Genomic DNA, 16,165 nt, shown 5'->3' on the forward strand with positions numbered 1-16,165 from the left:
TATTTTGAAATATTATTTCAATTTTAAATAGTTGTTTTATTTGAATATCATTTAAAATGTAATTTATTCCTGTGAATCAAATCTGAATTTTCAGCATCATTACTCCAATCTTCAGTGTCACATGATCCTTCAGAAATCATTCTAATATGCTGATTTGCTGCTCAAGAAACATTTATTATTATTATCAATGTTGAAAACAGTTGTGCTGCTTAATATTTTTTGTGGAAACCATGATACTATTTTTTTTTTTTTTTTTTTTTTTCAGGATTCTTTGATAAATAGAAAGTTCAAAAGTATGTATACATATTCACTATTTGAATATGTATACATTATTGACCCCAAATTTTGAACAGTAGTGTAGCTAACTAGCAAGACAACTAGATAGATAGAGACATTGCATCATTTTGTGTGTATTTTTAATAACTGGATATTTTATATATTTTGCATCTTTCATTTTTAAGTGCTCATTAGGCCCAAAACATACTCTACACAGGTATGTGAACACAAACGCTTCTAGTTGCACAAGCTTTGGCCGTCGTTGCATTCTGAAATGTGTTAGAACACAGTTTAATATGCATCACATTCTTAGCATTGCTGTAAGGGGCACTTTAGCGGGCATTAAGTGTAAACAGCCTTGCTTACTGTCTTGGCAGAGCAACAGTTTAAAGAAAGTCTTGCTTGGCAAGTTATTTGTATTTGGCTTGATTTTAGCTACTGAAGGTAATTCTATTGCCCTCTTGAGTATAGAGGTTTGTAACAGCAATGCAAAATCAATGTGTTGCATTTGTGTACTTGCATAAAGGGTGTTTCTTGCCTTATAATTGTTGTACCCGTGTAATTTGTATGTTTTATATGTAAGAGAAAAATACTATATTTTGTTTACTGATGTTCAGTGTGACCTGTTGTTCCCATTTAAAAAAAAAATATATCATATTTTTTAGGAGGATGCACTTTAAGGAGCTCAGTACGAGGATCATGATTAGGCAGCAGATACGCTGATAGGAGTTGACTGTTCCTACAACTGTACAATATGAACTGCTATTAGTTGCTGCTGTGGTATATACATTAATACATTCTGAGCATAACCCTTTCAACATGCATTATTACTTTCTGACCATGAACCTTTCATCACATATCATTGCTGTTTGATAATAAACCCTTCAGATCAGTTCTGGAGTCAAACTGGATAACAGCTTTTCAACAGGTCCAGGTTTATTTTACTATCCTGAACAAGAAGTTGAAGACGCCAAAGGCTTTCCTGTCTTTTGTGGTTCAGACTTCCTAGTTCATAGTATTTTTATTTAACTAAAGTTCAATTTTTCTGCCAAGAACAGCAGGAGCATATAAAAGACAGTCCCCCTTGATCATTCTTTATTCGCTTTGTAAAAATGTCAATTTGTCATGTCAGATATACATTTTTTTGTTTCGTTTTGTTTTAAGAGGTCTACATGAGCAATAAAGTGCTTCTTATATATCTTTGGTGCATTCTTTGGTCACATGTATCAATCTTTTCATACTGTATCAGATGACCTAACATTTCACTGAAGACAAACTGGTAACATGCATGACATTTATAGTATATTTATTGAATTTTATCGATTGCTCTTTATGCCAGGGGTTCCCAACCACATTCCTGGAGGCCCCCCAACACTGCGTGTTTTCCATGTCTCCTTAATCAAACACACCTGATTCAGATCATCAGCTCATTACTAGAGACTCCAAGACCTGAAATGGATGTGTCAGACAAAGCTGAGATTCAAAATATGCACTGTTAGGGGGCCTTGAGGAACATGGTTGGGAACCACTGCTTTAGGCTGTGTTCACACTGTACATTTTTGGGACTGACAACTGCAGGTGTGAGTCTCGAAGTGTCCCAAATGTCCCGTTCACACAGCAACTTACAATAGCGTCTCGAATACTGTCTGTATGAATGTGCAACTTATTCTCTTATCAGTAACCACAGAGACAGTGACCAAAGTGATATCAAAGTCTTATCACTTTTGACACGACAAGAGTCCAACTGAGCCGCGAGTTTATCCATCAAATCTCCATTAACCAACATAAGCGTCTATGTAAACAACACGTGCTAGCCGGACGCATTCAACCGCTGCACTGGCATCTCATGTCCTTTGCGGCGTCTCGGCATTTGAGTCGCGCATAGAACCAAAGTCCCTTTAAGACATAGACAGTAAAAGAAATGGACACAGCGACCCCATTGGAACTCAATTGAGACAAGTGAAGCCCATTTTTAGCGATTTTTAGCACTTCCGTTTCTGACCCGCAGACTCAAACTAAGCTTGATGACGTCAGCAACCTGTCTGACAGATGTAAATCTTCTAGTAGCTGTGCGTGAAAACTGCCATCGTTAATCTTGCAGAGACGGCGAGCTTGAGCGGGGAGTTCTTTGGCGTGAGTGAGCAGGAGTAAGTATTCTGATTAATTATTTTGTATAGTATTTTAAAATGTAACGCCAGTACGCCATATTAAGTTAATGCATACTATTGCCTGCGAGCTTCTCCTCCTGTCTGTACGGTAATTTCTCTACTGTGCGACAGAGAGTCGAGTGGTTATGACGCAATCATTAGCCTATTTTTACAAAAACTGTTTCTGCGGGGCCATAATGTAACATAGAAGGTAATGAAGCCCTTTATACATTGTCGTGTATCTTTAGAAATAAATAATGGACAAATGGAGTCTTTAAACGCCTCAGATGTAAAGTTATTCACTGTCAAAGTGACGCCAAAATGAATGGGAGTCAATGGGATGCTAACGCAAGTGAAGTTCTGCTACAAGATGGCAGCACGCGGCCGACTTCAACTTCCGGTCGACTTCCTTGGGCACTGCTTTAAGACAAGTCATTTCACTCGGCGGCCATCTTTGAAACGCCTCTCGGGCATCCTGAGCATCATGCCCTATCTCTTTGAATGGGGAAACATCAAATTCTCCAAAACTGCCAACCTTACGATTACATTTCATATTTGAAATCACCAATGAATTCTGACAACAGCTGTCTTATAAATGTTTTATCCAAACGCTCGAATCATGACAAAAAACTGTATTTTTTAGGCTGGATCAAGCTAATGAGCATGCGCAGACTTAAATGCGCGTCTCTTCTGCCATGTTTAAGAGGCGAGCGTCTGACTGTTTCTATAGAAACCGGTGCTTCTAACGGCTGCTGCAGTGACGCGATGACTTTACCAGTCAGCGATTGGCTCTTATTTAGAAGGCGGGACTTATTCCGCTTTCTCCCATTCAAAACAATACGAGTGACACGTCTTGTGTTATTCTATATTCTTTGATAGAACACAAAACTCACGGGAGCCGTTCCGGTGGATAACAGTGACTGTTTCCAAAACCTTCAGATGATACACAGCTCAATCTCCATTACTGTAAGTGAAACCACACACGAAACCCCTTTAGCAGAGCAGTTGTCTGACGTGACAGACAACTAGTTGTCCAGCCCGGTTCCGTTCACACAGTGCAGGTTTTACAAGAATGTACGAAATGTACGGGTGTGAGTTCGGTTATAGAATGCGGTCATCACTCCCGTAAATAACCGTATTGTGTATGAACGTAACCGTATTAAAGACCCGAATACGACAGGGCTGACAACCTTACTCTGTTGCTGTGTGAACGTGGCCTAATAATCATACTGCATAGATGTTGACTGCATTATAATGGCATGACAAGAACACAAAACCTTCACTAATGAGTCCCTTTTACACTTTTAAGAGCCTAAAAAAAAAAAATAGAGAATTATATGGTGATTGCATACAAGTTTGTTATAATACAAGGCTACTTCAAAATGGCAGTCATGAAGCAAGATGCTTTTTGGAAACAAATGATACAGTTACAGCATCTGTCAGCGGGGCAAACTGAGCCATGCTAACCAGGTGAATGTCTATGTAGCCTATATTTTTACAATTTTTAAAAATTATTTATAGGATTTTAACATTTTCATATAACATGACAGGTAGAGAGAATGGGATACTTATTGTGTGCACACTCACAAACCCTTTCACTAGTGTTGTAGTCAAGACCACCGAGACCAAGACCAGACAGCACTCCTTAAATTCATATAAAAGATCCACAATTACTGCCTGAGAAATGTTTGTTTATTAAAATAATAGGAATAATAAGACACTATATAGAGGCACAGAAATTGCATCTGAATTGATACAATGACAACTGCATAAATAATGTTGAGATTAATGTATTAAAAATAACATTTTGTTTATTGAACGTTTGTATAAAATCAATATCACGTTTTCAATCATGCTCATATTCGTGAAAACAGCACTCTTACTATTATTGCTTAATTATATCATAAAAATCAAGTACTTTTTTACAATCATACCTTGAATTTTGTGGGCATTTGTATTGATTTTGGTGACCTTTTTGGCACAATGCCTTATTGAATTCTGACCTGGCACAACAAAAGCAATCAAATTAGAAGTTATTGATTGCATTTGAAGCAGGAAGTTTTACATCCAATCATAGTAAGGATGTTCACAAACAAATCAGACAATGCACCGGCAATTTGGTGATGTTCCCGGCCGCAGTTGTTACGGTCTTGATTGGTCTTGAATCAAAATCCTGAATCCTCTTAGTCTAAGTACAAATGCGGTCAAGACTCGAGAGACCAAGGCCTTCAAAAAATGGCCTTCACTACCTTGCACTACAACTATGATCTGTTATGCGTGTTTCCATTGTACTGTTTTGTGGTGATGATGTAATTGAAAGCAAAAAACAATAAATAAAAGCAAATTTAAGATGTTTGGTCACCTGTGCACAAGATATGTAAGATGCTTGAGACAAAGCTTATTAGATGTACATCCCACAAAAAGTACCTAGAAAGCATCCAAAAAGAAGCCTATAGAAATTCTGTTCAATTCAAAAAGAAACACTGCACTATAACCAAAACAAAAATAGAAAATGTTAGACTAGTCAACCTTGCCAACACCATTCAGCAAAAATGGTTCTTGTTTTAATGAGCAGTTATTCTCTAGCTCCATCTGCTGACCAGCCAAGTCACATCAACTCTATGATATCAATTTACCACAACATATGACACATCGAAAGACTCAGGACCACAGCGTGAACTCTGGATATTCTAAATGTTTATGAAATATGTATATCTATACCAGTTTCAGCAGGTTTGCAGGCCTGGTTGAAGACTGTCGGTTGTGCATATAGGTCAGAGCAGTACTGCATGTCAAATAAATTTGGCTCTTTTATATCATTCACCCTCTCTTGTTCCTCCTCTCTCTCCTTCTCACCCTCCCTTCCTCCTCCGACCTCGATTCTGTCTCTTTTTTTGCTCTGCCCCTCCAGCTCTTGTTACTCTGCAGAAGCTAGAGGGAAATCTAGGTTATAATGTCTACACAACAGAAAATTATCTTAGGTTATTGCAGGAAGTGCGTCATTTCTGTTTGACAAATCTTTATAATACATATATTTAACAAGATACTAAGATATAGGATACCAAAAGATCATATCATTTTGAAGTGCCATAATGATGATGTTTAAAAATCTGAAGGTCAGACTTCACCAGTAGGGGGCAGATGGAGACAGTGGTTTATTAGTATGGTGAAATGACCAAAGATTACCAGGGTCACTGGTGTTGGGTAGTACGTTTTCATTTGCCCATCGTATGTCTTAACAAATTACATAAAATATGCATAAACATACAAATATTAAAGATGGAAATCGTATCACAATTAAGTGAGCATAGATGTGAGTTTTAATAACTGTGCTATAATTTTGTCATAGCAGCATTTCTAACACGAAAAGCTGGCTATTTATTGAGAAATATTTCAATATTTCCAATATAACAGAAGTTTCTTCATTTGTTTCTCTCTTTATTCAAACTGTTTCAAGCAAAAACTTTATTTTAATTGCTAATCATTCAAATTATATCACTTTCCATCCTGGTTGTCTCTTTTGTAATATCCCTTTAGAGTACAAAAAGCTGTTTCCTAATGACATCATCTTCCAGGAAGTGACATCATTTTGGAGAGAAAACAACATTGCAAACATTTGCTAGTATTAGTGGTTTGATTTGATGAGTTCTGTGATGTTTTGTGGTATTTGTCTCACTCTAATATATACCATGGTGTCTGATAAAATTTCAGAAATCAGCTTGATAATTTAAAGGTTGACATCCTAATTTAAGTTAACTTCCAATCACTAAACTATTGTATAAATAATCAAGTTATGATAGATAAAGCTTGATCAGAGTGTACAATAAATGTATAAAGTGATTGTGTCTCTTCAGGAAATCCGGCCTAAACAGCTCAATGCATATGGATTATTTTTACGATCTTTTTAGGAACTTTTTGAAGTGTCAAAGTGGTAGTTGCGACTTGCGAGGTACAGAAATCTCTCATATTGCAATAAAAAATATCTTTATTTGTGTTTCAAAGATGAACTAAATTTTTACAGGTTTGGAAAAACATGAGGGTGAATAAATGATGATGATGACATAATTTTCTAATACTTTAACCTTAATTTAGTCAGGTTGCAAGTGAACGTAAGCACAATTCACCCTGGGCACCTTGTCACTGATGTCCCATGTGCCATTAACATGGAAAATTGCCTGCAATGTTGGCATGCTAAACACTTTTCCAAAACAGTGGTTGGTAATGCAGCTGTCCCGTCCCATCATTCTTAAAGCAGGGGGTCTGTACATGCACTCGGCTTTAGCTATTCTAGATTGATCGTAAACATTCTAGCTCAGGGGAGGCTGAGGATCCCGAGACTATGGTGCTGTTTGAATCTATTTTTGTGTGGTTTAATGTATCACGGCTGCTTTGATGTTAGTCTGTTTTCATGCATTCTTACTTGCTGATGCATAATTTTAGAACTGGATAATGAAGTATTTTATACCGTCTGCTTATGTAAGTGCATTCATTCTAGTATTTAACATATTATACATACATTTATATATTTTATCCTTCTTGCAGTATCATGTCAGACATATAAGAGTAAAAAAATGGCAACATTTTTTCAAAATTACTGGCTAAAAAATACCATCATCTTTTTATTTTACTTTTTTTTCCTTTTTTTTTTACCAAGTACATGATAATTTGTTAATGCCATGGTATTCTTTGAAGTACCATGGTTTAAGCATGGTTTATTATTATTTTATTTATTTTTATATATATATATATATATATATGAAATCCATGCACCATGGTTTATATGGAAAAACATGATACAATGGTAGTACCATACTATTTTAAGTGAAGTTTCTTATAAATGGATGTTATTGGACCATCAGAGTGCATTTAGAAATGTGATGTCACTCTATCATCAATAACTTATTAGCACTTCACACTGACAAACTGATTCATTAGGGTTGAATTATACATGAACAATATCAGGCGGATGTCATAATGAAAATGTTGGATATCTCACTATTTTTTTAATATATTTTTGCCAATATCTACATTTCTTTTCTTCATATTTCTCTGGAACTGAATAGGAAAGTATGAATTGTTTGCTAATGAACATATATATGACGTGTTAGGGTGAATAAATGGATGGTAGTATTTTAAATAGTGTGACATCAAAACCACATGACAGTGACAGAATGATGTGTACATTACAGAGATGCATTTGTGTATTATCTATATTTGCCTTTGTCAACAGTGGGGCAAAGAAACGTGTGTCCAAGCAGGATTATTTGTTTTTACATGGATCAGCATAATGGCTGGCTGTTCATTTGAAACACCGTGTACTTGGTAATGTTAATAACCTTGGCACATACTGTTTGATAATGAAAATAGCACAGTAGAGCACACATATAATTAACCTGAATGATGAATTAAACATATGTTATGGACTTTTTAAAAAAAATTATTTCACACTGTGCTGCTGTATGTTTCTATTAGTGTTTGTACGTCTTATTAGGCAATACTAGACATGACACTGTTTTTAAATTTAGCATTTGTCCCCCTCACCTTTCATTACATGTTTCCAATCCGCTGTCCAAGAGGTTATAAAGTAAATATACGCAGGGGCTATAACCGGCGAATCGATAAATCATTCAAATTATGCGGAGGCCTCTCTAGGGGCAACGTGACTGACTCACACTGTGTCTAACACAAACATAGAGCCTGTGATCTCACATGCAGGTGAATTTCACGTCTGTCAAGAACATGCATGATCGAAAGAAAGAAATAAGAATGTATATTACATAAAGAAAATAAAGCCTATTTTAAGGACAAGTATGTTTTTTTTATGCATTGTGAAATTCTCATTACTTCTCATTACCTTATTCATACAATTCAACATGCCTTTAAATGCGTAATAATTTGTTTTATTTTAGTATATCTGTGTGTGTAAGCTACATAATTGCATAATCTTAACTGTGTGCAATGCACTATAGACATTTTTCCATTTCTGCTTTCATTTCACAGGTCAGGATAGTCACTGGTGACGGGTTTGGGACTGCATTTGTTCTTATGGTGCCACCAACCAATCAGCATTGTCCATGAAAATACGACAGCATGCAGATCATCGATGTTGGAGGATGTATGGGGCAGCCGAGGAGCTGTAGTTGACATTAGGAATGCTGACAGGTATCTTTCTCCTGGTATTACAGACCCCCTTGGTACAACTGGAATATGCTTGATTATACGGGTTTGAACTTTGTTTTGCATTTGCAGTTTTTAATTAGTAAAATGCAGGAGAAGAAAAAGGTATTTTATGGCTGGAAAATACACTTTGCAAAGTGCGTTGAAAGTGTGGTGTAACAAACCTCCTTCCTCAAGGGGGCGATAGAGGTACTTTCAGATGTCTGTGCAGTTAAAGGTGCCCTAGAATGTTTTTTCACAAGATGTAATATAAGTCTAAGGTGTCCCCTGAATGTGTCTGTGAAGTTTCAGCTCAAAATACCCCATAGATTTTTTTAAATACATTTTTTAAACTACCTATTTTGAGGCATCATTAACTATGCACCGATTCAGGCTGCGGCCCCTTTAAATCCTCGCGCTCCCTGCCCTCCTGAGCTCTCGACTATAAAACAGTGCATAAACAAAGTTCACACAGCTAATATAACCCTCAAATGGATCTTTACAAAATGTTCGTCATGCATGCTGCATGCATGCTTCGGATCATGTGAGTATAGTATTTATTTGGATGTTTACATTTGATTCTGAATGAGTTTGAGGCTGTACTCCGTGGCTAAAGCTAACATTACACACTGTTGGAGAGATTCATAAAGAATGAAGATGTGTTTGTGCATTATACAGACTGCAGACTGTGTTTAAAAATGAAAATAGCGACGGCTCTGTGAATATAGTAATAAACGATAGTAACTTTAACCACATTTAACAGTACATTAGCAACATGCAAACGAAACATTTAGAAAGAAAATTTACAAATATCACTAAAAATATCATGTTATCATGGATCATGTCAGTTATTATTGCTCCATCTGCCATTTTTCGCTGTTGTCCTTGCTTGCTTACCTAGTCTGATGATTCAGCTGTGCACAGATCCAGACGTTAATACTGCCTGCCTTGTCTAATGCCTTGAACATGGGCTGGCATATGCAAATATTGGGGGCGTACACCCCGACTGTTACGTAACAGTCGGTGTTATGTTGAGATTCGCCTGTTCTTCAGAGGTCTTTTAAACAAATGAGATTTACATAAGAAGGAACTCCTGAACTCCTGTTATTCAACTATGCCAAGGTAAATTCAATTTTCAATTCTAGGGCACCTTTAAACTGGATGTGTTGTTCCCCAAGCGAGCCGCACAAGTCCTGAAAAGTGAAGCCGAAGCATCTCGATCGCCCCCAGGTGGTTGGTCCCAGTATAGGTCATAAACCCCGCCCTCTCCATGTAATTTAATGTGACATGAGACAAGCTAAAATCAAATTACATTTTATGTAGTTTTTATCACGCTGATGTAAGTTCATGTGTTTTTTTTTTGTTTGTTTTTTGTTTTTTTAAATAAGTTTGGTTTTAGTTATATGATGTGATAAAAATGGGGGTATAACGTCATGATTGACAGCTTGATTGACAGCTTCTCTGAGTGAAGTAGTCACTGAGGCACTAACAGACTTTTTTCGGGAGGAGATTGGAGCTTTAACTTTAATTTCTACATTTTCATAACTTTCATAACGATTTTGCGGGTAGTTCTTGATGTGCACGCTGCACGCTGTGTGGCTCCACTTCATGCTCACTACTGTGCAGACTCTACTACAGTAGTGAAATAGGTTGTAATTAGTCAAGACATCTCCTAAAGGAGACCTGATTCCTGTGGGGGGACTCGATTTCTCATGACAGCGGCTTCCCTTTTCTGCAATGGAAGAGAGTGGAGGTGCATCATCCATATTTTTTAAAGTCTATGGTTGTTCCAGATAAGTTCAGGAAAATTAAAATGACAGTGTATAAAATGCAGCATGACATTAGATGCAGTCCATCAAAAAGACAAATTATTTGTAGCACTTTCCTGCAGATTGTTTTTGATCAGTACATTGTGACAGGCTGCAGATTTTATGGAAGAGAATTAATTTAGTTTTGCATATGAAGAAATGGTTGTGAAAAGCGAAATCTGTTTGTAAAAGAAAAATCACATGCGTTATAATCTGTCAAATCTCATCAGACGTGTTCAACAAAGCACAATCAGTGACTTCAGTGTGCATGCGGTCGGGGGTCGCGACACGCTCCTGAAGCAGACCTGATTGCATCTATTGATATGAGAAAGAACACGAGAAAAGAAAAGCAGAAAAGCAGTAGACAAAAAAACGGAATCAAGATTCAAAATGAGAAGGGGGAAGATGGGGAGGTGAGAAGGAAAAATGGAGAGGGAGGGTTTATTTTAGAGCATGTTCACGTCTTGAACAGGTGCTGCTGCGTGCTGAGAGTGTCTGAGGACAGTTTGAGTATCTGATCTGAGTCATGCACAGATATGACTCACAAACCACACCAGTCCTTATCAACATACATAGAAAGAGAGAGAGAGAGGAGGGACGTCTGGGTGTCTTTTAACACCTTTCTTCAGTACCTGGTGACAGTCTCTTATGTAAGCTTTGTATTTCTGGTTTAATTCAGACTCATTGGATGGCTAAATTAGGTGGCCCATGTGGTAAAATGGCATCTACTTCTAGAGCGCTCTGAGAATGCTGAAGCTCTTTTAACATTATAACTGTAGATCCAAGTGCCAAGCCTTACAAAATGTTCAATGGTACAGTAATGGTATCAGATGGTAACATTTTCGACTTTGACATATTTCATACAGTAGCATTTTAATATTTCTGCTCCTATGAGTAATTTGTTTTATTCTGTTGATCACCTTAATGTTAAAGGTAGGGTAGGCAGGCAATTTCAAAGAGGCAAGCAATAGCAAGCTAGCTTTGAAACAGATCCTCCAAGCTAGCTTTGAAAGATCCCCCCTCCCTTCAGAGCATTCTCCAAAGCCATGCCTCCTCCAAAATCAGACAGAGTCTGCAAAACGTCACGAGACACGGTGTTAAATTACCTCGTGTCTCAAAGCACATAACATTATAATAGAGAGCTCTTACTTGTACAACCTGACTGCTGCAGATTAATTTCGGTGTTGATAGTGTTGACATAGAAATGCAAAAATCCAAGCCTGAGAACATGGACAACTCTGCATAGCCTCATGGAAAGCGCTTGGGTGATGTCTGCGCGAAGCTATGGAAATACATATGTTGACAGGACATCATATCATTCAGACCGAATGCAATGACTGGACGAAATTTAGGTAAATTCTATTATTGATTCCTATCAGGATGTATTTCAAAGAATACCATGGTTTTAACAAATTAAAAAGTGAGTTTTTAAAGGTGCCGTAGAATGGAAAATTGAATTTACCTTGGCATAGTTGAATAAGAAGAGTTCAGTACATGGAAATGACATACAGTGAGTCTCAAACACCATTGTTTCCTCCTCCTTATGTAAATCTCATTTATTTAAAAGACCTCCGAAGAACAGGCGAATCTCAACATAACACCGACTGTTACGTAACAGTCAGGATCATTAATATGTATGCCCCCAATATTTGCATATGCCAGCCCATGTTCAAGGCATTACACAAGGGCAGGCAGTAACGTCTGGAGCAGCACAGAGCCGAACCAACAGACTTTATGCAGGTAAGCAAGCAAGAACAATAGCGAAAAATGGCAGATGGAGCAATAATAACTGACATGATCCATGATATCATGATATTTTTAGTGATATTTGTAAATTGTGTTTCTAAATGTTTCATTAACATGTTTTTCTAATGTACTGTTAAATGTGGTTAAAGTTACCATCCTTTTTTTACTGTATTCACGGAGTCAAGACTGTCGTTATTTTCATTTTTTAAACACTTGCAGTCTGTATAATTCATAAACACAACTTCATTCTTTATAAATCTCTCCAACAGTGTGTAATGTTAGCTTTAGCCACGGAGCACCATCAAACTCATTCAGAATCAAATGTAAACATCCAAATAAATACCATACTTACGCAATTAGACATGCTGCATGACGAACACTTTGTAAAGATCCATTTAAGGGTTATATTAGCTGTGTGAACTTTGTTTTTGCTGTTTAAGGCAGTCGCAAGCTCGGGGGCGGAGAGCACGAGAATTTAAAGGGGCCGCAACCTGAATCGGCACATATTTAATGATGCCCCAAAATAGGCAGTTAAAAAAAATGAATAAAAAAAAATCTATGGGGTATTTTGAGCTGAAACTTCACAGACACATTCAGGGGACACCTTAGACTTATATTACATCTTTTGAAAATGCGTTCTACGGCACCTTTAATATTTTCAGATGCTATGGTCTATCATGTGTTGATGTGATTCTTCAAAGAAAAGCATAATATTATCATGATACATATTTTTTAAAAACTTTATTGATTGATTGATTGGTTGTACTATGCCCAAATATACATGGTAATTCCATTGTACTAAGTAATACTTTTGTTAGTGAAACTAGAATTAATCTGGCTTGTGAAATATTCAGTTCATCTGTGTCATACAAAAGAGTTGGCATATGAGAGAAAGAGAGAGAAGCAATAAAAGAAAGTAATGCAGCTATATTATGGTGACAGCACAACAAGCTTGTCATACCAAAGCTACTGACAAAGCAGGATAAAAATACTGTGGTGAATATATAGTTCAAGGATACATTTTGTAGGTCATGTTGTCTGTTAATAGAACAAAAACAGAAATACAAAGTGACTTCAACTAGCTTATGTCATTCTAATATTATTGCTAAGTGGTAACCCATTATTAATAGAGTCCATTCATCATGTTTCAACAACAAAAAAATATAGTTCTTCATTCATAACTTTATCCTGAGGAATTGCCTAATGAGACTGTGTCCAAAACGTGGAACTTTTTGCTATCATTGGCTAACCACAATGTGTGAACATAAATAACATTTAAAACATTAGCATTTGGTTTTCCTATACATTCAAAGCATCGTTTAGAATGAAATATTAGAAAATCAACCATGTTTTTGCTGATAAGCATAAGCAGAGACAATTAGCGATACAGCTGTGTGCTAACTCTGTGCTAAAATGCAGGGTTGGCTTGTTTACGAGGACCAAACGGAGTGCAAGGACACTAATTGTCTCATCCAAGCCGGTTTCTAATGATACCCAAGCTGTCAAACCACTACTGCTGTGTGCGCTAAAGCTAGTTGCACTGACATGTAGTGCTGTCAATGAAAAGACTGACTACTGTGCAGGGCTAACGTCACAGTGTAGCACAGTGTTGATTAGCCGATTACTCATGGTCTGTTAATGAGACGACTGTGTTAAAGAAGAAATGATTCCATGTGCAGTTCAATCTTTGCGCTAATGCCCCATTGAGATTAGATATCCATTCAAGTTATTATTGGAAAACAGAGTTGAATGTCGGCTTGTTGCATTTATTATAAAGCACATTTATTGTAATGTGTTTTTCGATGCTAATAAATTTATCATTTGGTGTCAAGTCACTGTGAGTTGTTTACGTCTTGGACAACAGAGTCTTAATAGAGTTCTCTGTTGTTACATTTAAAGGATTAGTTCACTTCAGAATTACACAATTTCCTGATAATTTACTCACCCCCATGTCACCCAAGAAGTTTATTTCTTTCTTTCTTCAGTCAAAAAGAAATTACATTTTTTGATGAAAACATTCCAGGAATTTTCTCCATATAATGGACTTCACTGTGATACAACAAGGTCCAAATTGCAGTTTCAATGCAGCTTCCAAGGGCTCTACAGAATTCTAGCCGAGGAATAATTGTCTTATCTAGCGAAATGATCTGTCATTTTCTAAAAAAAAAAAAAAAAAAAACATTTAAGATGGAGTTTTCGCTTTACCATGGTACTTATGCCTACGTCACGCATGACCTTTCCAACGTGATTACATAATGCGTGGCTCATCGCAGAGCTAGTACAAGACAAGCGTTTGTGGTTAAAAAGTGTATATATATACTTTTTTTTGTGGAAAATGACAGATAATTTCGCTAGATAAGACCCTTATTCCTCATCTGGGATTATGTAGAGCTCTTTGAAGCTGCATTGAAACTGCAATTTGGACCTTCAACATGTTGGTAACTGTTGAAGTCCACTATATGGAGAAAAATTCTGGAATGTTTTCCTCAAAAACCTTAATTTCTTTTTGACTGAAGAAAGATAGCATAATCTTGGATGACATGGGGGTGAGTAAATTATGAACTAATCCTTTAAGTATGTAAATATGCATAAATGAGATGTGAGAGTTGCGATGCAAGGCAAGATTTTCATTAAATAACAAATACATTTCAGAAATTTCAGGATGATTGCGGATCATTTTGTCTTGGAAGAACCTGATGAGAAATGTTTGAGTTCACATTGAGATTTACATATTTTGTTTTTGATGTGATGTTGAAATCTCCTCTGAAAAAGTAGACAGACAAAAGTCTCCATTTGACTAACCCTTCTTCATATAATCTTATTGTTGAGATTAACAGTTGCAATATTAAAGCTACTGTATATACCTCCTTTGTTATTTTCTTCCCAAGGAAAGCCATTTATGTCTCTGAATGAGTTAAATGTGAATTGTCTTAGGGTTGTGAATGTCTTGCATTTACAGATACATTAGGAGACGCTACATTGGCCAGTCAGTGAAGCTTTTAATAAGCATTAATGTGAGTGTGTTGAGCTGCATTGTGAGCCAGTAAGTGCATCCAGCTGGTGGTGTTATCGGTGATATAAGTGACGGTTTCTTTCCTCGGTACACTCCTCCGTATGTGAGTCACCAAAAGCCAGAGGAAGCAGGAAGAGATGAGAACAACACCCAAAATGTCGTTTTATTTTTGTCCCCAAAGACTCAGGGATCTTGTGTGGGAGCTAAAAACAAGCAAAGACATTTATGAGACGGAAATATATTTATTGCACGTGGATTTCTGATAATCCTTGAGCAATTAAGGTATAGAATCACTTTGAGTTATCTAGGGCAGCTTTCACATTAGCCTGTTGTATAAGGCAGTGCAAACTGGGTCTCAGCTGGTTCTCAATTGGTTTTGCACCATAACACAGATTACAAATGGCGACCCATCATAGTACCAAAATTAAACAAAAATGTCTTTAAAAATTAGACATTGAAATGTATTAATATTACCATGCATGAGCTATGCAAAGTTATAATGACTACGGCTGAATAAGAAAAATGTCAGTTTTGGTTTATAAATATTATTTATACATTATTTATGTTTAAATGTTACTAAGAATATTTATTTTACTATCCTAACTATGCACGATTATATGGCCAGTTGCATGTTATTATTTAAAATTAGCTCTCCGTGACCTTATCAGAACGGATCTGCTGCCCATTTTTTGGGTTGGAGCACACCAGTTATTCACCACTGCGTTAGACATTATTTCTGCAGTTCAGCAGTAATCTGTTGTTTAACGGTTAACCTTATGAAAATGTCTAGCAGATTAATACTCCTAATCACCATTTTATCAGCGAAGCAGTATAAAAGAAACAGACTGGATGTGCAAATCCAAGGCTCATCCTAAGTTTTCTCTCTGCACGACTCCTGCTTAAAATAGCTTGGCTTGCGGTTTAAGAACAGGCCTGTGTATCAATCAACAGAAGCGCGCACATGCACAATTCAACACCCGGTCTGCAAAAATAGATCATCACACTGAGTGCTGGCACGT

General features: G+C 36.8%; 1 long non-coding RNA gene across 4 annotated transcripts in view; it reads left to right on the top strand.

Annotated features, from left to right (window-relative positions):
* Positions 1-3,240: 3,240 nt before the first annotated feature.
* The window catches only part of LOC125273593, a 49,521-nt gene continuing 36,596 nt past the window's right edge, over positions 3,241-16,165 (top strand). For 2 of the 4 annotated variants that reach the window (XR_007186105.1, XR_007186103.1), the window contains exons 1-2: positions 3,241-3,389; positions 8,424-8,585. This is a non-coding gene — a long non-coding RNA (uncharacterized LOC125273593). Of the gene's footprint in view, positions 3,390-8,120; positions 8,232-8,423; positions 8,586-9,695; positions 11,740-16,165 lie in introns of those variants that run through there. The other 2 variants (XR_007186106.1, XR_007186104.1) reach the window with 2 other exon arrangements.

Source organism: Megalobrama amblycephala, linkage group LG8 (assembly GCF_018812025.1).
Source record: "Megalobrama amblycephala isolate DHTTF-2021 linkage group LG8, ASM1881202v1, whole genome shotgun sequence".
In the NCBI taxonomy this organism is placed as follows: Eukaryota; Metazoa; Chordata; class Actinopteri; order Cypriniformes; family Xenocyprididae; genus Megalobrama; species Megalobrama amblycephala.